Source organism: Petromyzon marinus, unplaced genomic scaffold, assembly GCF_048934315.1.
Source record: "Petromyzon marinus isolate PM22_M1 ecotype Great Lakes invasive population unplaced genomic scaffold, UKy_Petmar_22M1.pri1.0 PM_Scaffold_106, whole genome shotgun sequence".
In the NCBI taxonomy this organism is placed as follows: domain Eukaryota; kingdom Metazoa; phylum Chordata; class Hyperoartia; order Petromyzontiformes; family Petromyzontidae; genus Petromyzon; species Petromyzon marinus.
Window position 1 is genome coordinate 281,855 of NW_027423065.1, and position 24,790 is coordinate 306,644.

The 24,790-nt window shown below is 50.9% G+C and overlaps 1 protein-coding gene across 6 annotated transcripts in view; it reads right to left on the reverse strand.

The window, feature by feature from the left end:
- The window catches only part of LOC116957756 (CMP-N-acetylneuraminate-beta-1,4-galactoside alpha-2,3-sialyltransferase-like), a 133,592-nt gene extending 109,101 nt beyond the window's left edge, over window positions 1-24,491 (reverse strand). For all 6 annotated transcript variants that reach the window (XM_076063380.1, XM_076063375.1, XM_076063379.1 and 3 more), the window contains exon 1: window positions 24,371-24,491. The gene's annotated coding sequence lies outside the window, so the exon portion shown is untranslated. The remainder of the gene's footprint in view (window positions 1-24,370) is intronic.
- Between the last annotated feature and the right edge of the window lie 299 nt (window positions 24,492-24,790).

Below are 24,790 nucleotides of genomic sequence, written 5' to 3' on the forward strand. Positions count from 1 at the left end.
GGTACATACGTACTTACGGTACATACGTAAATACGTACTTACGGTACATACATACGCACATACGTACTTACGTGTCGCCACCGACAGCGCACGCGAGACACGCAGCGCTCGAGCTGGGCTCCTCGTGACAAGTCGCTCGTCTCCAGCAGTGTGGACGGGCAGCGTTGCCGCGAGCCCTGCACTGGCAGGAGACTCAGGGGTAAGTCCAGCGGCGGTGTAAACAGAAGCCCAGCTCCAGACTGGAATCGTGGGCCGGACAGTACGGCAATCGTTGATAAAGATTTTAAGTGAAAAAAAATGTTAGTGAAATTTTGTCTTCTTAATTGCATAATTGTTATCCGTTGTTTATTATTGTGCATTCTTGAATGTACGTCATTGTTTGTTGTTGTCATATTGACGAGTAAACAAATATAACTATAACCTAAACTATTATTTTATTTTACCAGGTAAGGCCCACTGAGCTATATAGCTCTTTTTCAGAAACAAATTGGCCACAAATGGTACCTCAACAAAGCGGCTAATTTGTAAATGTATAGCAATAAAACTAAATATAAACGCATGTTTACAAATGTGGAGGAAAAACCAGAGGACCCGAAGAAAAACCCACAAGACCACAGGGAGAACATGCACACTCCAGATATACAGGCATCAGGATTCCGATCAAACACACGACTTCTGTATACCAGGCAAGGGAGATAACATCTCGCCACCGGTTACCCTGGGTGACGAGTGGTGGAGCTGTCTGTGCCCAGCCCAGCCTGGCTCCTCCCAATAAACACGCCGGAGTTCCGTTGCACCTCCTTCCTGTAACTCTCCGTGATGCAATCAATTCCCTCTCTACCCAGCATAGGAAGCCGAGACTGTAATTCACGAGAGGGTCCTGCCTTTTGGTTGTTTGACCAACACCACTATCCCTCTGCTGACCACAACCGGATTCCAATTCACGAACTCCATCCTGCCCAGTTGCGTGTCAGGTGACACGAGAGCACACAGCGGAGCGACCAGGAGTAAGTGGCTGCTACCATCTCCTTCCTCTCTGTCTGCCTCTTCCCTTGTACCGCTTAACTCTGGGAAGTCCCTCCTGCCATCGTCTATTCTTCGACAAGCACGAATAATAATAGCAGCCTCACTCAATTCAATAATAATACCCGTGCTCATTCAAAAACCGTGTTACAACTGTGATGGCTCTGTCTGTTGCTGGCCGCTTGACGTTTTGGACCCGTGAGACCATAACAAATAAACAATGGGTCACACTGTCTCCGGACTATAGTGGAAGAATCCGATGAGCGACAGCTCTTTTTAACAGATGTCCAGTATTTCACAGATGACCTTGAGAAAGCATGGCCACATCGTAGCTGGTGCCCCCCCCCACCCCCGTGGATCTGTCCGGCGCCAGGTTATGGGTTAGGGTTCATGTAAGGCTAAGGATAAGGAGCTGGGGTTAGAGGTAATATGTGTGTATGATGAACTTCTTTCACACCGTATGTAGCCAACCGTGCTAATCGGAGGTTAGGGGTTAGGGTGACAGATTAGGGTTAAGATCAGGGCTAAAGTGTTAGAGATTATGGTTAAGGGTTAAAGGTAAGGATTAGAGGTGAGGGTTATTGGTTAGGGTTAGAGATTTGGGTTACGGGTTAGGGGTTAACGGTTAAGGTTAGAGTTAATAGTTAGGTTAGAGGTTAATGTTTAGGTTTAGAGGTTAATGGTTAGGGTTAGAGGTTAACAGGGTTATCAGTTAATGGTTATGGTTAGAGGTTAATAGTTACGGTGAGAGGTTAACGGTTAGAGTTAATGGTTAGAGGTTAGGGTTAGCTGCAGCCATCGGAGGGCGGAGGTGGGGGTGACACCATCACCACGCCTTTGACAGCACTTGGTGACAGCGGCTCCGCTAAGCCCAGGGGCCTCCCCGGAGCCACGCGCCGCCGCCGACGGCCCCCTCCCCCTGCAGGATAATTGCACCTCCGGTGAGTGCTGGTTAAAGGCACGCTGGCGCAACACGAGCCCCGCTAATTTAATTTCCATACGCAACACGGTGGAGGGCCGGCCGCGTTATTAAATACGCAGCGCAAAAGCGGCCACGCAGATCCCCCCAGCAGCGAGGACGCGGAAATAGGGAGCAAACCTCTATGCCGCCACCACCACCGCCACCACGACCTCCACAACCACCGCAACCGTCACCACGACCTCCGCCACAACCGCCACCACCGCCACAACTACCGCCACGACGACCACCGCCACCACAACTACCGCCACGACCTCTGCCACCATCGCCACCACGACAGCCACGACCTCCACGACCTCCGCAACCGCCGCAAACGACTGCCGCCACCGCGCGGTGGCCGAGACGCCGTGGTTTATGGGGGAACGTGAAACGCAAGAAGTGGGAGCTGCCAGCGCCCGAGACGGTTCTGTGTGAACCAGTGAGCGCCCGGTTTGGCCCCTCCACATGGCCCTCCCTCCCTCTCCCACGTGAACAGCGATGGAGCGTCCTTGCTTTTGTCTCCAAAATCCATCGTACACACTGCCTTCTTTCTTCCGGTTCAATGCCAGTTCAACGCAAGCAAAAATCTGTGGACTGGTTTCGACATTCAGTGTCCCGTCAACAAAATAGATATTAGGGTGCTCCCAGAAAGCCGTGTGGCCAATGGGGATGCGTGGAACGACGCTTGTATTGTTCACGTGGAAGGATAGCTACGCGAAGGGGAAGGACTCTGCAGATACATTTCGTCACTTATATTCTCCGCAATGACACTGTTTCCTTTTATTATTGTGCATGTTGATGTTTTAGCTCCGATATGTATAAATATACAGACGTGCATGCACACACATTAGTGAGCAATATCTTGACTTAAAGCTTTCGTGACTGCAGGAATTCAATTTCTTGGGTCTTTCGGTAAAGTCACGTAGATAGGTTCAAAGAAAATAAATAATAACAAAAAACTATGACGTTTCGATGGCAACACAACCGGTCGTCTTCAGGAAAAGGGGGGTTAGCTTCCAAGGCAAACTGTTTATAAGGGTTTGAAATGGGCATAGCCCAAATGTCAGCAGCCAATGATAATGTAAGTGGTGGGCAGCCAACCCGACGGTGTTTGGTTTTCCACCAAAGGGCTGCCAGGTGAAAATTTGCATGTTAAAGAGAGATGAGCAAGTTAATCGCAGAGCCACAACCAAGGGGTCGGCGTGAGAAGTGACTGCTAGAGTGAACCGAGTGAAAGCGCAAGTTTGAAATGGGAGTAAAGCACAACCAATATCACAAAGTGGTAGGATCGGAACATCATAGCCAATTATGATAAACTGGTTAATAATGTCCTGCCAATGATTGCTCAGTTTGTAACCATCTTCTCGGTTGAAATTGTGTCTGTGTCTATGTATATTTATGGCTTCATGAACGAATCTTTGATGATAGCCAGTGGGTTTGCAAAGTACCTTCTTCTTAGAGAAATCAAATTCGTGTGAGCCCACCGCATTAAAACAATGATCAGCCACGGTCGAGGTATTGGTCCTACCGTGTTTCAGATCTGCCTTGTGTTCACGAACACGGTCCGAGACATGTCGCTTAGTTTCCCCAATGTAACTACTACCGCAGACACAGCTTAGTTTGTAGATGCCGGGGTACAGCATGTCAGGGATCACATCCTTCACAGATGGGATCAGATCACGAAATTTAAGTACTGTGTTAAATCGAACCTAGATCTTGTGTTTGCTCATGATTTTGGAAATCTTTTTGGTGACCCCTGCTATGTATGGCTAGGTGATGGGTTTTGATAGGGTCCTCAGATGGTTATTTCCCAACGGTTGGGGTGATAGCTTCACGGATTGTGTAGTCTGAATATCCATGGTGTACGTGTTCCAGTTCACTGGCTATGTGATGACGGTCGGAAATATGGTGTAGAGTTATGATGAGGTTTTAGGTAGGCATCCGTATGGGTGACTTTCCTGTAGACAGAGTGTTCCATTGAGCCATCTGATCTCTTTTCGATTAAAACATCCAATAATGGTAACTTTCCATCCTTTTCCAACTCCATGGTAAATTTGATGGCTGGGTGTATGGAATTGATGTGGTTGAGGAATTGGTTCAGAGCTGGTCGGCCATGTGGCCAGATGGCGAATGTGTCATCTACGTACCTCTTCCACAAGGACGGACGTAGCGTGGATGCCTGGATGGCATGTGAAAACATTGCGATCGAAACGTCGTAGTTTTTTATTATTTTTTGCTATATTCTTTGAACCTATCTACATGACTTTACCGAAAGACCCAAGAATAGTGAGCAATACGCAGACACATGCATACACCACGATGTACCGCCGTTTCGCAAACACAGAGCCAGGCATCACAGCAGCAGCGCCACCCTCTACCCCGGGGGGATACTCGCCAAGTCCCAGGACTCTCTCGCAGGCCCGGGTCCTGGGATGTGCGGCCAGGACCACGGACGTGTGCTTCAGCTCAACAGTCGCGTAGAATTCGTCAGGGGCAGGTTCACTTTTAAAACCCGGGCTTACAGAGCCACAGACTCAAGGCACCCTGTAAGATGCGTAGCGTTCTGTGCCTAGGAGACAGGGGTTGGTGGATCACCGCGCAAACTTTGCAAAACTCTCTTTCCCATGGACGTCAATGATGATTTAGGCTCTGGCTCGCCAGGAATAAGGTGGTGCGCAGCAAAAATGCAGCCTCCACCTGTTCTCTGTGGGTGCTCTGTTTTCCTCCCACGTGTAACACCTCGATGTATCATGACTGCAGAGCATGGGCAATTGTTGGTAGCGCCGACTCATCTCTTGGCGGCCTTTCCCGCTCGTCTGTGGTTCCTCCTCCTCCTCCCCGCACCTCCGAGTCATTCTCTTGGCACAGGAGCGAGCGGATAGTATGCGGCAGGCGGCGGCAGCGTGCTGACACGATGATGATTATAATTATTAGTAAGTGTAACCAGCAGCTGAGCGATGGTTAGACTCGTTTACTCGAACCCGAGGTTAACTGCATGAACGCCTCCTTCCTTTTCCTCCTCCTCGCATCACCGTCACCACCGCCGCCAGAACCCCTACGCCAGCAGCAGAGTGAGGGCCATGTTTCGCTATTGGTATCAAACATTTGCAGTCGTAATTTTCTGGGTGTTTATCAATCCTTGGCAATTGTGCAGCCACCAGAAACATCTCTTTGGGTGTTAAATTAAAATCTAAATCTGGTACATGGGATCGTGACAAGATATGCAGAGAATATACGCAAGTTACAAATCATGTTTATCATTAAAAGAATAGCAGAAAGTTAGTCATTTTAACGGTTAGTCCAGGTGGGAGCACGATCGCACTGATAAAGTGGTGCCTCAAATTGGCTGAGTCGCTGAAAATGAGCAGCACATCCGAGCACCGTGCTTCGCGAGACCATTCTGAAAGGCAGAGCAACGGTTCGGGAATTCGTCCGCTCCTGTGCACTCCAAACTCGCGACACGCGTCAAATTAAGCAAGGGGAAAGGCCTTCATCCAGCAGTGGATAGATCACGACTGACGATGACGCGAGTTGTACATTAGGGGTTCACGTGACCCTGTGTGGCCACTGGAGGTCGACAAACTCAAGAAACGTCTCACAATAAAATAACAAAACAAGCAGACAACGACAATACGCCTCTCTCTCTCCACATCACGTAACAAAAGTAAAGTTTTTTTTTTACAAATCCTATCGTTGACGCCACGCTCCTGGGGAGTGCAGAAGGGTTGGTGGCCTCGCCTCAAAACAAAACTCAAGCTGCAGGGGCCGGTGTCATTGGCATCGTCATCTTCCACGCCGTTTAACCACGGCGTCTTATGGTGGAGTGTAAAGTAAAAGAAAGATTGAAAAAATCAACAAAACGACTGCGTACTTGAATGGCGCCACGACGCCGGCAAGCATTGACCGCGCCGGACCGTTCGGACGCCCCGGCACGCTCACCGCGGGGGCTGCGGTACAACGGAGCTCCAGGAACACCTGGCCAGGAGGAACCGGGCCCGCCCGCGGCATCAGGGTTGCCCGGAGCTGGCCGCTGAAAAACGCCACAAGATTAATCAGCAGCTCGGGTTTGGGGGACCTTTCTTCCCCCCGCTTTCGAGGTGCGGCAGTCTTTTCACCGTGGCTGCCAAAACACAACCGGAGCTCGTAAAATCCCTGGAAGGGCACGCGGGCTGTTGGTCCCACATGGGGGCAGTGTGCGGGGCGCTCCGCAAGGAGCATGACTACGAGTGGTCATCTTCTGGGTTATTTCGGTAAAGTCACGTAGAATGGGAATAATAATCAAAATAATAATAAAATAATAATAGCAGGAAAAAATACGAGTGGTCATGTTTGTTTGGAGCATAGAAAACAAACACGAAGCGTGTCTGTAAATCAAGCTGGGAGTACGCCAAGCAATCTGCTCGTGGTGGGCACCAATGGAGTGTGCCACCCCGAGTCGGTAGCGACCACAGCCCCCACGGCTTGCAGCTGCCCCGCGTGTGACTGCGACCCCACCCAGCGCAAGCCATTGCATCGCCGCCCCCAGCGCGGACACCCCTGCCCCCATGGCATCGGGCATCCCACCGCTCCACCCCATGGCGCTGGGCACCTCACCGCTCCACCCCACGGCGCTAAGCGTCCCCACCGCTCCACCCCACAGCGCTAAGCGTGTCACCGCTCCACTCCACGGCGCTAAACGCTCCACGGCTCCACTCCACGGGGCTAAGCGCTCCACCGCTCCACCCCACGGCGCTAATCGCTCCACCGCTCCACCCCACAGTGCTAAACGCTCCACCGCCCCACCCCACAGCGCTAATCGCTCCACCGCTCCACTCCACAGCGCTAAATGCTCCACCGCTCCACTCCACGGGGCTAAGCGCTCCACCGCTCCACTCCACGGCGCTAAACGCTCCACCGCTCCACTCCACGGCGCTAAGCGCTCCACCGCTCCACTCCACGGCGCTAAACGCTCCACCGCTCCACTCCACGGCGCTAAACGTTCCACCGCTCCACTCCACGGGGCTAAGCGCTCCACCGCTCCACTCCACAGCGCTAAGCGCTCCACTCCACTCCACTAAATGCTCCACCGCTCCACTCCACGGGGTTAAGCGCTCCACCGCTCCACTCCACGGGGCTAAGCGCTCCACCGCTCCACTCCACAGCGCTAAGCGCTCCACTCCACTCCACTAAACGCTCCACCGCTCCACTCCACAGCGCTAAGCGCTCCACTCCACTCCACGGCGCTAAATGCTCCACCGCTCCACTCCACGGGGCTAAGCGCTCCACCGCTCCACTCCACAGTGCTAAATGCTCCACCGCTCCACTCCACGGGGCTAAGCGCTCCACCGCTCCACTCCACAGCGCTAAACGCTCCAACGCTTCACTTCACGGCGCTAAACGCTCCATCGCTCCACTCCACGGCGCTAAACGCTCCACTCCACGGTGCTAAGCGCCCCACCGCTCCACTCCACGGCACTAAGCGCCCCACCGCTCCACCCCACAGAGCTCATTCACAGACTGCAAAGCGAGCGACCATGCCTGACGAGAGGGGTGTGTGTTAGAGGAGAAGCCGGTACTCAATTGGATTTGCACGACCAAGAGTCGGGCGTGACTCACCACTTCCACCGCCCAACTAACGCTCTCCGTCAGCACTCATACGTGACTGATGGTACCCGCTCTGAGCGGTGCCGTCAGTCAGTGAAAGGTGGGCGGGGGGGCCTGGTGGGGGTGCCGAGACAAGCGATTCATCATGCAAAGGTTTCCTATTTAAGGTTCAATTAAATAAACCCACGAACTCCCGTATACCAGATGAGGCCGTCAACATCTCCTAGCCACCGCGGCGAGTTAACAACTCGCGCCGGAATAGACGAGTTAAACGTGACGAAACATTCCAACATAAAACAAAATCCTGACCGTCCCCCCCACCCGCCCCACCCGCCCCAAGTCGGTCACCTCTTTGGGGGCAGAAACCGGTACAAGGCGAGCAAAGCGCCGACGGTGCCGATAACCGACCGTGGTTCCTGCCGGACAGGTGGCCTGGAGTCAGGCAAGCCCAGCGGCCTCGCATGACTTCAGACCACCTGTCCGGCATTTGCGTGACACACAGCGTCTCATCATTAAAAAAACGGCGACACGAGCCGTCTCGCATCCCCATTTGAGCGGCGGTGAACGTGCAATGAAGGACGTCCATGGAGGAGATGGAGGAAAGTGAAATCGGTTCACGCGCGGGTCGCCCGATGGGTCGTCGCAGCGCGGGATCGTGGGCAGGCGGCAGCATGGGGAGGCCATCCACCAGCAGTGGATCGATGACGGCCGACGACGATGATGAAGGCGAGAATGACGATGATGACGTGGAACACGGACGCAGCGGGAGTAAGACTGTGGGTGGCGAGGAGCGAAAGCGCTAGATGGGGGAGGGGAGCGAGAAGGGGGAGGGGAGAGGGAGCCGGCAAACAGCCGACGCGCGGTGGCACGCGAGGGAGAGAGCAGAGCGACGCGCGGCCGCCGGGGACGCGAGGGCCAGGCGCTGGCTGCCCGCAAGCCCTCGCGACGTGGCGCTCCGTGACGCTTTTGTCGCTGGGCGCGGCCGCTGCTACGCACCGCCCTCGGCCAAGACCCGACACAGTGCGACCGAACGAGGACACGCACGAACGTATCGGCGGTACGCCGGCGGTGCCGTGGTATGACAAAAAATCAGATTTTTCGCAATAATTATTTATTTTCCATCAATTAGCAACCCCCGGTTAGAAAATATTGCGGGGTGGTGGTGGTGCGTCAAAATCATTCCTCGTGATGTCGAAGGGGTCGGAAGATGATTTTAGAACTGTTTTACGAGGACCGGTGTGTTACGCTGGACCGGTGTGCTGCCAATATGTCCAAATTCACACACAGATATATATACTGTATATATATAAGGCAACGTTTTTGGCAATGGTCCTTCTTCAGCAAATGCGTCACGTCAACCACAACATCGCTCATCTGCTATGAACAAAGGACCAGTGGCAGTGTTGTTGTTGACAAAACGTGCTGCGTTGTTGTTGTGCACCTCTGGCAATGCAGCAGCAACAGCGTCAAGTAACCTGGACAATGTTAACGGGTACTGAGGGCCAGAACATCCCCAATGCTGAGAAATGTACAAATCACTCATTGTTGATTCAACATATTGTGCATTGAACAACAGATTACAACACCCCCCGGCCCCGACCGTTGGGAAAACTTTGGCAGGACCCTCCTGACAAAGCGTTGTCGAGACTCGGCGAAGATTTTCCTGGGGCGAACAAACAGTCGCGCCTGAGAATGCGACGCTGGGAGGTAGGGAAGCTACATGCGGAGCCATGAGGCAGGCTCGTGAGCACGCTGCAGCGCGGCACCAATTCACGCCGCAGGCTCTGAAATGACACAGCACGTCGCGCGGGTTACACGCACCGAACAGGACGTGTTTACAAACGTAACGGCACGGCGGCCGTTCAAAATAATCGGGCGTTTTTACCTCGCGTTGATGAACCAACGCCGGCTTAAATTACTCACTCCCAGAAGGCCACGGCGGGGCTGATAGGATTTACGTGCAGGGACAGATGCAGGCAGGAGGCGTGTATTACCGTCCGCTTTGTTATTTAATATTTTTGTTAAATCCGTGTGCTCAGCGTTCTAAATCACACCCGCAAGCACGCACACACACACACGCACGCACAGACGCACGCACACACACACACACGCGCAGCTGAGCCCACTCGAGAGAGCACCAGAGAGCGGCGACCTCTCAAGTGGCGGCGCTCATGTGGGGCGGTACATGGGCCAGGCTCTCATCACGTGCCACGGTAACTGAGCAGCCACCGGTAACCTAGCAGGCTACGGTAACTAAGCAGGCCACGCTAATCGGGCAGGCCACAATAACTGAGCAGGTCACGATAACTGAGCAGGTCACGATAACTGAGCAGGTCACGGTACCTGAGTAGGCCACAGTAACCAGACAGGTCACGGTAACCGAGCAGGCCGGGCAAAACACTCACTTCCTGTGGTCAGTGATACAGTTAAACACCCCACATGTCAATCACACCGCCTCGTATAAATCACAGCGCTCACAGCTTGACCAAAACGACGAAAGAGAAATCCATTACTTAATCAACCAAAAGGGCACCATTTTAAGTAGCCAATTAGTGGATTAGCCAGGCAATTAGAGCCACGGGCTAATAGTGCTGTTCACTGCCAGATCACCACTGCTTTTGTTTTATATTGTAAACGCAATTGCTGAGCACAGGCTCCGAAGGCCAAACACACCCAAGCGAAGTTAATATTATTATTATGACCATAATTATTATTAGTATTGTGACTATCATAGTATAAGAGCTTCGGGCATATGAGACGATGACGACATCAAGGGGGAATTTTAAAAAAGTGGAGCAGTGCGAGGGGAAGAAGCAGAATTAGAAAAGCGTGATGAGTGGGTGGGTGGGTGAGTGGGTGGGTGAGTGGGTGAGTGAGGTTACAAAAATAAACTAAATTATTCACTCACTCACCCACCCACTCAGCCACTTACTCACCCACTCAACCATTCACTCACCCACCCACGGACTCACTTCTGCACCCACTCAACCACTCCCTCACCATGCTGAAATAAATATATAACCACTTGAGTGTCGCCAGCACCGTGGAGCAGTGCGAGGGGAAGAAGCAGAATTAGAAAAGCGTGATGAGTGGGTGGGTGGGTGAGTGGGTGGGTGAGTGGGTGAGTGAGGTTACAAAAATAAACTAAATTATTCACTCACTCACCCACCCACTCAGCCACTTACTCACCCACTCAACCATTCACTCACCCACCCACGGACTCACTTCTGCACCCACTCAACCACTCCCTCACCATGCTGAAATAAATATATAACCACTTGAGTGTCGCCAGCACCGTGGAGCAGTGCGAGGGGAAGAAGCAGAATTAGAAAAGCGTGATGAGTGGGTGGGTGGGTGAGTGGGTGGGTGAGTGGGTGAGTGAGGTTACAAAAATAAACTAAATTATTCACTCACTCACCCACCCACTCAGCCACTTACTCACCCACTCAACCATTCACTCACCCACCCACGGACTCACTTCTGCACCCACTCAACCACTCCCTCACCATGCTGAAATAAATATATAACCACTTGAGTGTCGCCAGCACCGTGGAGAGAAATCCATTGAAACTCTGCGCTGGAGAGGCCTTGAGAAGAATATTTGACAAAGCAGGCTGCGCTCGAGCGTGCGCGTACGTGCACCACAGCGCTCAGACACGCTCCGACAGATTTGCGTCTCAACGAGTAAGGGATCTCGGGCCGGGAGAGATCCTGGCAGCAGCAGCAGCAGGAGGAGGAGGTAACATGATCGGGCAGGCCCTGTGACACAGCACATGTGCTCGACAACACACGCCTAAAGTCCTGTGGTGCCTCAGCAACGCGGACGGCCCGCAACTCACCTTAAAACACTGCATCCGCCACCGAGACAGACTCCCATCATCTGGCCTGAGACTCACATAGACCCATAGACTCACATGATGACCAATGGATTCACAGAGACTCACAGAGACCCATATATATGCCATAACAGTCTCCCATCACCTGACATTACAGACTCACAAAGATCCATAGACTCACATGATGACCCATGGACTCACACAAAGACCCACAGAGACCCATAGATCTGCTGTGATAGTCTCCCATCACCTGACATTATATACTCACAAAGATCCATAGACTCACATGGTAACCTATAAACTCACACAAAGAACCATAGATCTGCCCTGACAGTCTCCCACTGAGCTCAACCCCATACCTGTCAACCCTGTATCAGTGCCTCCCTTATAACAAACCAATTCAGACCTTATTGGTTACCCCATGCACTTATACATCTCAACGTTCATCCTACAAAGTCCCGTCACATATTGTAACGGCTGTACACCATATGGACCTGAAAAAGCAATTTCCCTGTACACGAATTCGAGTAAACCGTATGGGTTGACAGGTATGGAACCCTGTGGCCGGACTGTGGCCGGGCAATTACTGTGGAGTGAGGCAGTGTCAGGTTTATTCACCGGGGTATCCTGTGTGAGTTTTATAGCTCATTGGATTACTCCAGTACAAATAAATATTCCATTTCTGATAGCAGTGAACATATAAAAATTCGCAATACCCCCAAAAAATTCACAATCTGTCGATTCAACAATCACCACATCTCTGGCTCGTGTTAACATCTCCTTTGTATTGTTGTTTTCTCACTTTCGAGTTGTTTATACACTTTTGTTGACTTGGTAACACCCGGGCTATCTGGGCCCCGGCTCGGCCGCATTTTGCCTTTAGCCCACACCAGGTCAAGTTGATATCCAGGACACAACCATTGGTTGACTTCCCCACAAAGTAGTACTCGTTTTAAAGACAGTGGAGGGATGATGGGCTGAGTCAACCACCCTCAAGTAGGCTTGGCGTTAAACAAGCTGTCTCTGTTCCTCCTTGTGCTCAATCCACACTTTTGCTCTCTCTCTCTCTTCTCGCCCCCCTTCACTGGAACAAACTTCCCCTCCACATTAAGGAGTCACCTTCGCTCACTCGTTTTGGCACCACACTCAAAACTCACACTTATTGTTCCCTCGATCACCTCACGACACCCCCCCCCCTTAATCTCCCCCTCATAACCACCAACGTTACTCTTCCCTGTTCATATTCTCATTATATGACTTTCACTCATTCGCTATTCATTCAATCCATTCATCATAATTTACAATAAATCCCCGGGTTGCGGAAGATCTCACTTAGGGGCCGTCCATAAATGACGTCACGCACCTGGGGGGGGTCAATTGTGACGATGTGTGACGAGAGGGGGGGGGTTGAGAAATGTGACGTCACATCAAAATGCGCAACTTTCAATATAGACAACACGTTTTACTTAAATTTTGATTTAAAGCTTTCGTGACTGCAGTAATTCATATTCTTAGTTTTTTTGGTAAAGTCACGTTGAAGAGAAACAACAAAATAATAAAATATATATAAAACAATAAAAAATTCTCACGACGTTTCGACCATAACTCAAACGGTCGTCTGAAGACGTCTGAAGACGACCGTTTGAGTTATGGTCGAAACGTCGTGAGAATTTTTTTTCTTCAGACGACCGTTTGAGTTATGGTCGAAACGTCGTGAGAATTTTTTATTGTTTCATATATATTTTATTATTTTGTTGTTTCTCTTCAACGTGACTTTACCGAAAAAACTAAGAATACGTTCTACTTAATTAAATATACTTTTCAATAAATGTTTTCTCCAACATCAGGGTGCAGCGGCACATTAAATACGCACTACAATGACAATAGTTTAAAGCGATTTGAAGCATCTTTTTTTTTGGGGGGGGGGCAGAGCTTTGTGACGTCATATTTGAAGGAGGGTCTGACTCTTTGTGACGCCGTGTCACGCCTTTCGTAACCCGCGGGCTGCCTGTACTGTCATCAATTTTGCCTTCACCAAATTCACGCATCACAAATGTGCCCATTGCTTCCTCTAATCTATTACAGTCACCTAATCTCCATCAATACATTCGTATGTACTATTGTTAATTCTGTGTAAAGTGCCTTGGATAAGACGCTATGTAAATTAGTTTAAAATAAGACTGCAATTGCGATCCGCTCCCTCTCACGCTGATCCACCGGGCCTAGTAAACGTAACTCTGGTGTATTGTCTTCACGCGAATTTGAGCGGTAAATAATATTTCCCTAAGCACAAACGCCAATGGCATGTATCGCAATCGTAAGAGTCTATGTTTATCAATGGGTCGGTAAATGTAAACGCTGATAAATGTTGAACTTCTTTCACACCATACTTAGCCAACCTTGCTAATCGGAGGTGCGGGTGCAGGACGACAAACTAAGCACAAAACGCAGTTCTAAAGAAGTGAGTTTTCAATCTAGATTTTAAAGTGCATCGCCCCAGTGGCCTCCTAAGAAAGAGCGTTCTAGACGGCCGTAGAAGCGCATCTGAAAGCGCTCGATGCGGTGACCACCGTCTCTGTTCGAGGGCTAAGCCAAAAACCGCCGCCGCTGCTGCTGCTGCTGCGAGAATGAGCGGAGTTCGCGTGATGACGGTTTATGCCCCTTGACGAGATCAGCGAGGTGTCGTGGGTTAGTACCATACGCACGTTACCTGCCGTGCCGGGACGCAATGGCTCTCTCCTCGGGCGACGCCGCCCGGGCGCTGCGAGGGGACCGAGCGGGAGGTTGGCAACGGCGGTGACCGCATCGAATCCCCGTTACGCGATTAGATCTGGTGCACGGCAGGAGACACTGGTGACCGTGGCCGGCACAAGCTGCCGTTACCCAGACCCGCGCGCCCCGCGTGCCAATCCACTGCTGAATGAGGGGGGGGGGGGGTGCTCTCCCCCCTACGTGCTGCTCCAGCCGTGGAGGCTGTTCCAGCAAAACCTCCACCGCTGGGCGGTGCAGGGGTTGGCGAAGGCCAGGGGGCATCGCGCGGACGGTGGGGAGTGCAGAAGTACAGCACAACTGTGCACCGCCCCCGTCCCTCCTCTCTTTCTGCCGCCCAGCACCACGTTGCCCCGGGGGCACTGTGGCAACCCGCTTGTTGATCACCCGCTCCCAATCGGCCGACAAGGCTCAGCACCTGCTTGGATTTCAATATCAGAGTGAAAACGAGTCCTGTGCTTCATACTAACCACTCTTGGCAGCAGCGGCAACTGGGAAACACTTCATCCAGAAAGCTTAATATCTAATATCCCCCCCCCCCCCCACTCTTAATCACTATGGCAACCGCAGAGTGAGGCACGGCTGGTTCCAAAGTCGAGCGCCTCCGCCATCGGGGATGCGCAGATTCCTCGATAGACTCTCGTTAGACTCGCGGTGCGTTCATAGAGCCCGTCCAAGGGGACTGTGACAAACAGCACTAGTCAACACGAAGTTGTCCATATATAGATTAAAGAGCGCAACACGTTTATTTTAACGGGGCAGGGTTATTGTTGCGAGAGTTTTGGGGGGAACGTGATGGTGATACAAAGGCAGGGATATTCCAAAGTGGAGGAGTGCGAGGGGAAGAATCAGAAAGAGAAGTGAGGTGACCTGCAGTGTGGTGGATAAGTGGGTGAGTGGGTTAGTGAGTGGGTTAGCGAGTGGGTGAGTAGATTAGTGAGCGGGTGATTCCCATGATGGGTGAGTGAGTTGGTGAGTGGGTTCGTGAGTGGGTGAGTGAGTGGGTTATTACCATGCCGTGCAGTATCCTACGGCTAGTATCACACCACCACGCAGTATCCTATGGTCAGTACCACACCACCACAGTGTTAACCAGGGCAGGCCTGCCAAATCCGAACGGCGAACCCCTGCAACATGCGGGGAACGCACTTACCCCTGGGCCAAGGAACACACTGCCTCGCCGGGGAGCGGTTGTGTGGCAGTTAGCACACCGCGCAACGAACCCAGAGACATGAGTTTGATTCCAACTCGTGACTCAACATGAGTGACAAACGTCGGAAGCAGGTTCTGGGCCTCCCCTTGGTCGCCTCGGCCTAAAATGAGTACCAGGTGCGGTATGTGAAAAACATCGAGCACTTGGGATACAAAGATGGCCGGGCATGGTGCTGGCCACACAACCCCCTCGTGCGCCGTGCCGACCTTCATAGTTGTTACTCCAACTGCAGCACTAGCCCCATACAGTCGGTTACAGACTATACGGAGATCTTTGTGTTTGTATATTATGTGATTGTTATGTAATTGTGTGGTTTAGCAGGTCGTGCACATTAGGGTACGTTTACGCCTGTAAAATAAACATCATATTACATGAAAGCATTTGTTGGCAGAGTGACTCGCGATGTTGACAAGTTGAATATTTAAATCGATATTTACCAACAGTAAACAATGATACTCAGCACCGTCATTAATATAATTAAATGTTTGCACTTCAAGTGTCAGTCATCTTTCCTCTTTACATCAACACTGCATTTATTAATAATTATGAGCCAGCCCCATCCCTGGGTCAGTGTTAATAACCTGTCCCTATCCCAGGGTCAGGGTTAATAACCTGACCCTAACCCAGGGTCAGGGTTAATAACCTGGCCCTATCCCAGGGTAGGGGTTCATAACCTGGCCCTATTCCAGGGCCATGGTTAATAACCTGGCCCTATCCCAGGGCATTAATAATTTAAAAACGGATTCTCATGTTTTGTTGATGTGAATTTTTTTTATAACCCCATACCTGAGGGCTTATTACAGTTGCTGAGCACAGGCCTCACAATGCCAAGTGGCCAGCAACGAACAGCACTGTTATCAAAGTTGAAATAGAGCTATTAGAATTGACACAATTCTTGAATTGAATACCGTTTGCATTGTTATTAAGACCTTTGGAGAAAGAGATGAAGATGATTAAGGGAGGAATTCCAGAGTGGAGCAGTGCAAGGGAAGAAGCAAAAATTTAAGTGGGGTGATCTGCAGTGTGGTGAGAGGGTGAGTGATTGACTAAGTAGGTGGGTGTGTGAGTCTATGAGTGGTTAAGTGAATTAGTGATTGGGTGGGTGAGTGAGTGGGTGAGTGAGTGGGTGGGTGAGGAAGTGGTTGAATGAGCGGGTGGGTGGATAAGTAAGTGTGGTTGAGTGATCGAGTGAGTGGGTGAGTTAGTGGGTGAGAGATAAGCGAGTGGGTGTGAGTGGACGAGTAGGATTTTGGACTTTTGACTTGCTAAATCCTATCTCTCATTCTTCCCTAAACTTTGTCTTACAAACTAAACACTGTACTCATGACTGTTACCTTTACTCCCAAGATCATTACTGCATACACACCTAATTCAGTGCTTACTTATCCAGTGGTAATTAAGGATCTGAACCCTCAAAATCTCCAGACACCCCAAATATGCACCGTACCAAGGACATAAACTCACGAGGCTCTCACTCATTCTCTGTGAACACCTGGAATCCCATTGCCTAAAGTAAACTCATATAGACTCACAGAAATCCATAGACCCATACAGAGACAGAGTATAAATCACTATAGACTAGCATTGCCCAGAGACTAACATTGCCCAACGACTTGTATTGCCCGGAGATTAACATTGCCCATTTGACTCACACACCTGCGTCTCTTACACATTAGTACAAAACACCCTGTATAAGTTTAATGTTTCTATAACTAAATGTCAACATAAGCTGCTCGAGTTGACTCACGCTACAGGGAATTTATTATGTTACAGTGACTTATGTTTGTGACAGTTGATTTTCAAGCCGATTTCTATTTGCATCATTGCGGTCACTTTACTGGTTTGCATCTGTACATTTTGTGTGTGTTTGTTGAATTTCTTTCGCGCTATACGTAGCCAACCGTGCTCAGCGGTTGGTGCCAACTTGAAACTTGGCAGGCACACAGGTAATGCAGTCCATCACGTGGCAGTCAAAAGAAATGAGAGCTTTAAACAGTTGCCAAATTAAGTGCAGAAGTAAATTGAATGTATGTATGTTGAACTTATTTCACACCGCACGTAGCCAACCATGCTAATCGGAGGTGCGAATGTGATGGGAGTTGTTTTTTTTCATCTGAGCCACCTGAACTGGGGATCTGGGTGGTACAAGCACAGCACTGCAATCTCCGAGCCGCATGGACAAGCCCGCCGGCTGACATGGCCAGGAGAGAGCGGCAGCACAGCAAGTGGGCTGCTCAACAAGTCTTCAAGGGGATAACGCTGCTGGCAGCGGTCCCCTCACCTGTGTGGAATCCTCCGGTTTCCTCCCGAATGAAAAAAAAGATAACTTTAAAATAACTGGCCAAACATCTCAATGCAGGACCCTACTGTATCTCTGCAGATTAACACAAAACCATAAGAGTCTTCATGGTGCCAAAGTCTGCCTCAATGAGCCTCTGGCATTAACAAAGGACCCTAAGAATCTTCAACATGCGTTGATCACATTTCACCAAAACGCTCCTTGGAAAGGCAATTGCCAAGCATGCTAATGGATGACACTCCGGGGACAGGGTCTTGAGATTCAGCGAGGCTTTGCTGGATACAGTGTAAGACACCGTTAAGTTTATTGTCCAATGCATTGTGCTCCATGCAGGACTGTGCAAAAAATAAGAGAACACCTCAGTGGGCTCTGCCTGTTAGGATGGGGATGATATTCTTGGTTCTTTCGGTAAAGTCACGTAGAAGGGAAACAAAATAATAAAAATATAAAACAATAAAATTATCACGACGTTTCGACTGCAACACAAGCAATCATCATCAGGTGTGAAAACCACAGCAAGAAAATTTGAAAAAAGTGGCGGTTATTTTCAACGTTAGCACCACGGAGAACGATTTGACAGTTTGTTCAGATGGACGAGTCCATCTATGTTCGGAAAAGAGGAGGGGGGAGACGAAAATAATGGATGGGGTCTGAAAGCCACCTTAAGCGTGATCAATCAATTAAGACCCGAAATTGCTGATCAAATCCTTCCAACGATTGCTAAGCCAGAATCCATCTTCTCGGTTGAAATTGTCTCTGTGTTTGTATATGTGGATAGCCTCATGAACGAATCTCTCATAGTAGCCAGATGGCTTGCAAAGAACCTCTGTCTTGGAGAAGTCAATGTCATGTGAGCCCACTGAATTATAACAGTGATCTGCCACGGCCGAGGTGTTGGTCCTACCGTGTTTTAGGTCTGCTTTGTGTTCACGAATGCGGTCCGAGACATGTCGTTTGGTTTCCCCAATGTAACTACTACCACAGAGGCAACTTAGTTTGTAGACGCCAGGGTACTGTATGTCCGGAATCACATCTTTTACAGACGGAACCAGATCACGGATTTTATGCAATGTGTTGAATTACACCAAAGTGTTATTGTTTCCCTTCTACATGACTTTACCGAAAGAACCAAGAATATGAATCCCTGCAGTCACGAAATCTTTAAATCAAAAGGATGGGGGTGGTTTAGTTTCATTTGTATATGTTTGGCTGATTGTTTACTTTTCTTGTACTCTGCACTACGATCATGTTTTTTGTATTGGACATCTGTGAAAAAGAGCGTTATAGCTCATCGGATTCCTCCAGTATAAATAAGTATTCTGATTCTATACACACGGCGCTATGCACGCGGGGTGACATACACGGAAAATACAAAAATCCCCCCATAGCTTTAACAGACTGTCGGGGCAAGTGCTGTTAGTGAGCACCTATGAAGGCCAGAACGGCACACGAGGGGGTGGGTGACCAGCACCACAACAAGTCGCCTTTGTCTCCCCAGTGGCGATGTTTTTACACACTGCACCAGGTAATTATTTGAGGCTGATTCGACCTCGGGGAGGCCCAGGACCGGTTCAGATAATCTTCACCAATGTTGGTCGTGAGCAGGAATCGAACTCGAGTCGCCATGTTCGAAGCGGAGCGTGCTAACCACTACACCACCGTTCCCCACGTAGACACACACACTACACGCTGGTACGTGGGGAACAAGGCAAGAGACCCATAGATTCACACAAACTGGGTAGTAATTACACCAGGTTCTGAAGTGTTGTGAGGTGATGGTCTCAACCCCTGTCAGTGACTCTCAGAGACCTAAAAACTCACACAGACAACCCACACACAGAGAGACCTGTAGACTCACACACAGACCCATAAATTCACACAAACTGGGAAGTAATTACACCAGGTTCTCAAGTGTCGTGAGGTGATGGTCTCAGCCCAGTCACCAATGATTGAACAATAAAAATGTGGCCCAATTCTCGTCTCCTATTTGACTGTCCCGTAATGCACATTACTCTCACGTGGGAGTGCGAGTGGGAAATCCTGCGCTTTACTGTGTGTGGACCAGCGGTCACTTGAAGAAGAAGGGATCTCAGAGGCAGTTCTGTGCTATCTGCTTCCGTGGGCCATTCTCTAAAACAAAGGAGGGTCGCACTGCTCTGCGGGAGAGACGCGAGTGGATTCCTCGTCTCGTGACGCCAAGACGCCGATGAACACAATCGTGTGGTCACGAGCACGTGACGCGGGGAGCACACAACACGGAGGACATCAGACGGCACCACCAGAGACGATAGACAAGAGAGCACAAGGCACAATGTATCGAGGACAAGACAGAACACGAGGGACAACAACAGGCGGGACAAACAGCACAAGGCCAAAACAGAGAGAGAGCACGACAGCACAACCACAGGACAAACGAACGGAAGAAGAGACAGGACACGAGAATCGGACGGCACGAGGGAGACGGAACGCACGAAACGAGATGGAGCTCCCACTCGGGTGGAGACAGCACGGGGGAGACAGGAGAGGAGCGGTGAGGCTCTGCATGGAGCATTGTGGCCACTGCCTTCCGTGCTGTGCTACACCAAGGTCCACTCAGCCACAAACTTAACCTGCTTACTCTCCCTCCTGGGCTAGGGCATTTGTCTAAACCCGTGTCTCTGCCCTCTCTGTCCTCGACTGTTGTCCCTGTGCCTCAGAGTCCTCGTCTCTGTGTCCAATATGTCCATGTCCTAGACTGTCTCTGTGTTTCTGTCCTAGACTGTGTCTCTGTGTCTCTGTCCTAGACTGTGTCTCTGTGTCTCTGTCCTAGACTCTGTGTCCCTGTGTCTCTGTCCTAGACTGTGTCCCTGTGTTTCTGTCCTAGACTGTGTCTCTGTGTTTCTGTCCTAGACTGTGTCTCTGTGTTTCTGTCCTAGACTGTCTCTGTTCTAGACTCTGTGTCTCTGTCCTAGACTGTGTCCCTGTGTCTCTGTCCTAGACTGTGTCTCTGTGTCTCTGCCCAAGACTCTGTGTATCTGTCCTAGACTATGTCTCTGTCCTAGACTCTGTGTCTATGTGTCTCTGTCCTAGACTCCGTGTCTCTGTGTTTCTGTCCTAGACTGTGTCCCTGTCCTAGACTATGTCCCTGTGTCTCTGTCCTAGACTGTGTCTCTGTGTCTCTGTCCTAGACTGTATATCTGCATCTCTGTCCTAGACTGTGTCTCTGTCCTACACTCTGTGTCTCTGTCCTAGACTCTGTGTCCCTCTGTCTCTGTCCTAGACTCTGTGTCTCTGTGCCTCTGTCCTAGACTGTGTCCCTGTGTCTCTGTCTTAGACTGTGTCTCTGTGTCTCTGTCCTAGACTGTGTCTCTGTGTCCCTTTCCTAGACTCTGTGTCTCTGTCCTAGACTGTCTCTCTCTTGAACTCTGTGTCGATGTGTCTCTGTCCTAGACTGTGTCTCTGTGTCTCTGTCCTAGACTCTGTGTCTCTGTGTTTCTGTCGTAGACTCTGTGTCTCTGTCCTAGACTCTGTCCCTGTGTCTCTGTCCTAGACTGTGTCTCTGTCCTAGACTCTGTGTCTCTGTCCTAGACTGTGTCTCTGTGTCTCTGTCCTAGACTCCGTGTCTCTATCCTAGACTCTGTGTTTCTGTCCTAGACTGTGTCCGTGTGTCTCTGTCCTAGACTGTGTCTCTGTCCTAGACTGTGTCTCTGTCCTATACTGTCTCTGTCCTAGACTGTGTCTCTGTGTCTGTCCTAGACTGTGTGTCTCTGCCCTAGACTCTGTGTCTCTGTGTCTCTGTCCTAGACTCCGTGTTTCTGTGTTTCTGTCCTAGACTGTGTCCCTATCCTAGACTGTGTCTCTGTCCTAGACTGTGTCCCTGTGTCTCTGTCCTAGACTCTGTGTCTCTGTGTCTCTGTCCTAGACTCTGTGTCTCTGTGTTTCTGTCCTAGACTCTGTGTCTCTGTGTCTCTGTCCTAGACTGTGTCCCTGTCCTAGACTGTGTCTCTGTGTCTCTGTCCTAGACTGTGTCTCTGTGTCTCTGTCTTAGACTGTGTCTCTGTCCTAGACTGTGTCTCTGTCCTAGACTGTGTCTCTGTGTCTCTGTCCTAGACTGTGTCTCTGTGTCCCTGTCCTAGACTGTGTCTCTGTGTCCCTGTCCTAGACTCTGTGTCTCTGTCCTGGACTCTGTGTCGATGTGTCTCTGTCCTAGACTGTGTCTCTGTGTCTCTGTCCTAGACTCTGTGTCTGTGTCTCTGTCCTAGACTGTGTCTCTGTGTCTCTGTCTTAGACTGTGTCTCTGTCCTAGACTGTGTCTCTGTGTCTCTGTCCTAGACTGTGTCTCTGTGTCCCTGTCCTAGACTCTGTGTCTCTGTCCTGGACTCTGTGTCGATGTGTCTCTGTCCTAGACTGTGTCTCTGTGTCTCTGTCCTAGACTCTGTGTCTGTGTCTCTGTCCTAGACTGTGTCTCTGTGTCTCTGTCCGAGACTCTGTGTCTCTGTCCTATACTGTCTCTGTCCTAGACTGTCTCTCTGTCCTAGACTGTGTCTCTGTGTCACTGTCCTAGACTCTGTATCTCTGCGTCTCTGTCCTAGACTCTGTCCCTGTGTCTCTGTCCTAGACTCTGTGTCCCTGTGTCTCTGTCCTAGACTCTGTGTCTCTGTCCTAGACTCTGTGTCTCTGTCCTAGACTGTGTCTCTGTGTCTCTGTCCTAGACTCTGTGTCTCTGTCCTAGACTCTGTGTCTCTGCGTCTCTGTCCTAGACTCTGTGGCTCTGTGTCTCTGTCCTAGACTCCGTGTCTCTGTCCTAGACTGTGTCTCTGTGTCTCTGTCCTAGACTGTGTCTCTGTCCTAGACTGTGTCTCTGTCCTAGACTGTGTCTCTGTGTCTCTGTCCTAGACTCTGCGTCCCTGTGTCTCTGTCCTAGACTGTGTCTCTGTGCCTCAGTCCTAGACTCCGTGTCCCTGTGTGTCTGTCCTAGACTGTGTCTCTGTCCTAGACTCTGTGTCTCTGTGTCTCTGTCATAGACTATGTGTCTCTGTCCTAGACTGTGTCTCTGTCTCTGTCATAGATTCTGTGTCTCTGTGTCTGTCATTGACTCTGTTTCCCTGTGTCTCTGTCCTAGACTGTGTCCCTGTGTCTCTGTGTCTGTCCTAGACTCTGTGTCTCTGTCCTAGACTAGGTGTCTCTGTCCTAGTGTCTCCGTGTCCATGTGCCTTCTTGTCTGTGACCGGCTGTCGTCTGCGTCCTGTGTCTGCATGTCGCCTACTGTATTCCCATGTCCCCCTGTCCCCGTGTATGTCCCGTTAACCTCGTGTCCCTCCTCTCTCCGTCCCCGTGTCTGTCCTCCTGTCTCCCTGTCCCCGTGTATATCGCCCTGTCTGTGTCTCTTTGCTTTCCCCCTGTCCACATGTCTATCCTCAATCTCACTGTCCTTGTTTAAGTTATCTTGTCTCCATGTCCCCGTTTCTACCCTCCTGTCTCTGTCATCTTATACCCGTGTCCCTACATTAGTCTTCCTGTCTCATTGTCCTGTGTCTGTCTTTCCTCCGGTCTCGCTCTCCCCGTGTTCCGTAATTCTCCTCTCTCCCTGTCTCCCTCTCTCAGTGTCTGTGTGTCCATCCCAATATTCTAGTGTCTCCTCCTGTCTCCTTCTCAGTGTCTGCCCCCGATACCCTGTGTTCGTGTCCCCTATCCCCTGTCCCCTATCCCGTGTCCCCTATCCCAGTGTCTCCCACCCCCGTGTCCCCTGTCCCCTATCCCCTGTCCCCGTGTCCCCTATCCCCGCGTCTCTGTGGGCCCAGGCGCGGCCCCGTTAGGACCGCTCTGGATATGCGTCGGCCACGCGCCATGGAGGCTCCCAGCCACCACTACCACCACCACCACCAAACACATCGTCAACAACCACCACCACCAAACACATCGTCAACAACCACTCACCACCACCACCACCAAACACATCGTCAACAACCACTCACCACCACCAAACACATCGTCAACAACCACTCACCACCACCAAACACATCGTCAACAACCACTCACCACCACCAAACACATCGTCAACAACCACTCACCACCACCACCAAACACATCGTCAACAACCACTAACCACCATCACCAAACACATCGTCAACAACCACTCACCACCACCACCAAACACATCGTCAACAACCACTCACCACCACCAAACACATCGTCAACAACCACTCACCACCACCAAACACATCGTCAACAACCACTCACCACCACCACCAAACACATCGTCAACAACCACTCACCACCACCAAACACATCGTCAACAACCACTCACTACCACCGAGCCACCAACCACAACGACCAGCTCGGATAGCGGGCGGCAATCAACCACAGCAAAAACAACCACAGCTACAACCACCACCATAATTTTCATCGCCAGGACGAATAGCGGACAGCAAAACAGCAACCAAGTGCCACGGCCAGCACAACAACAACTACCAAAACCAACATCGTCATACACAACAACTACCATAACCAACATCGTCATACACAACCACCGCCAACCACCATGACCGAAACAACAACCGCCACCACCACCACCTCATGAAGCAGCAGCAGCCCGCGTTCGGCTCGCTCGGCGCTCCGTGCGAGACGGTGACAGTGGTGATGATGTTGGTGATGGTGATGTTGGTGATGATGTTGGTGATGATGATGTGAAGTGAGCGCGCATCCCTCACCTCGTCTCGGACAATGACCGGGCCGCGGATAGCGGTTCGCCTGTCTGTAGCCTCCTCTCCCTTTCTCCCTGCGTCTCCCCCCCGCTCCTCCTCCTCCCTGCCCCTCCTCCTCCTCCTGATTCCCGCCTCCTCCTCCCTCTCCTCTTCCTCCTCCCTTTGCCGCAACTCCGCGTCACGCCGCCGCCCGCGGCGTGCTCCCAGCGTCGTGACGTCATCGCGCCCTTTCGCGCCCTCGCACAGAATCGAGAATGTTTTTCTATATTTTGTTTGTACTGGAAAAGGATTCCGATGAGCTATGAAGCTCTTCTTCACGGACTTCCCGCAGGGAACAGCCCAGCTCCGAGCCAAGGTCGTCCCCCGACTCTGCTGTGTGTGGACCCTGGGCAACTTGGCAAGATCCTGAGATCGTCCCAGGCAGGT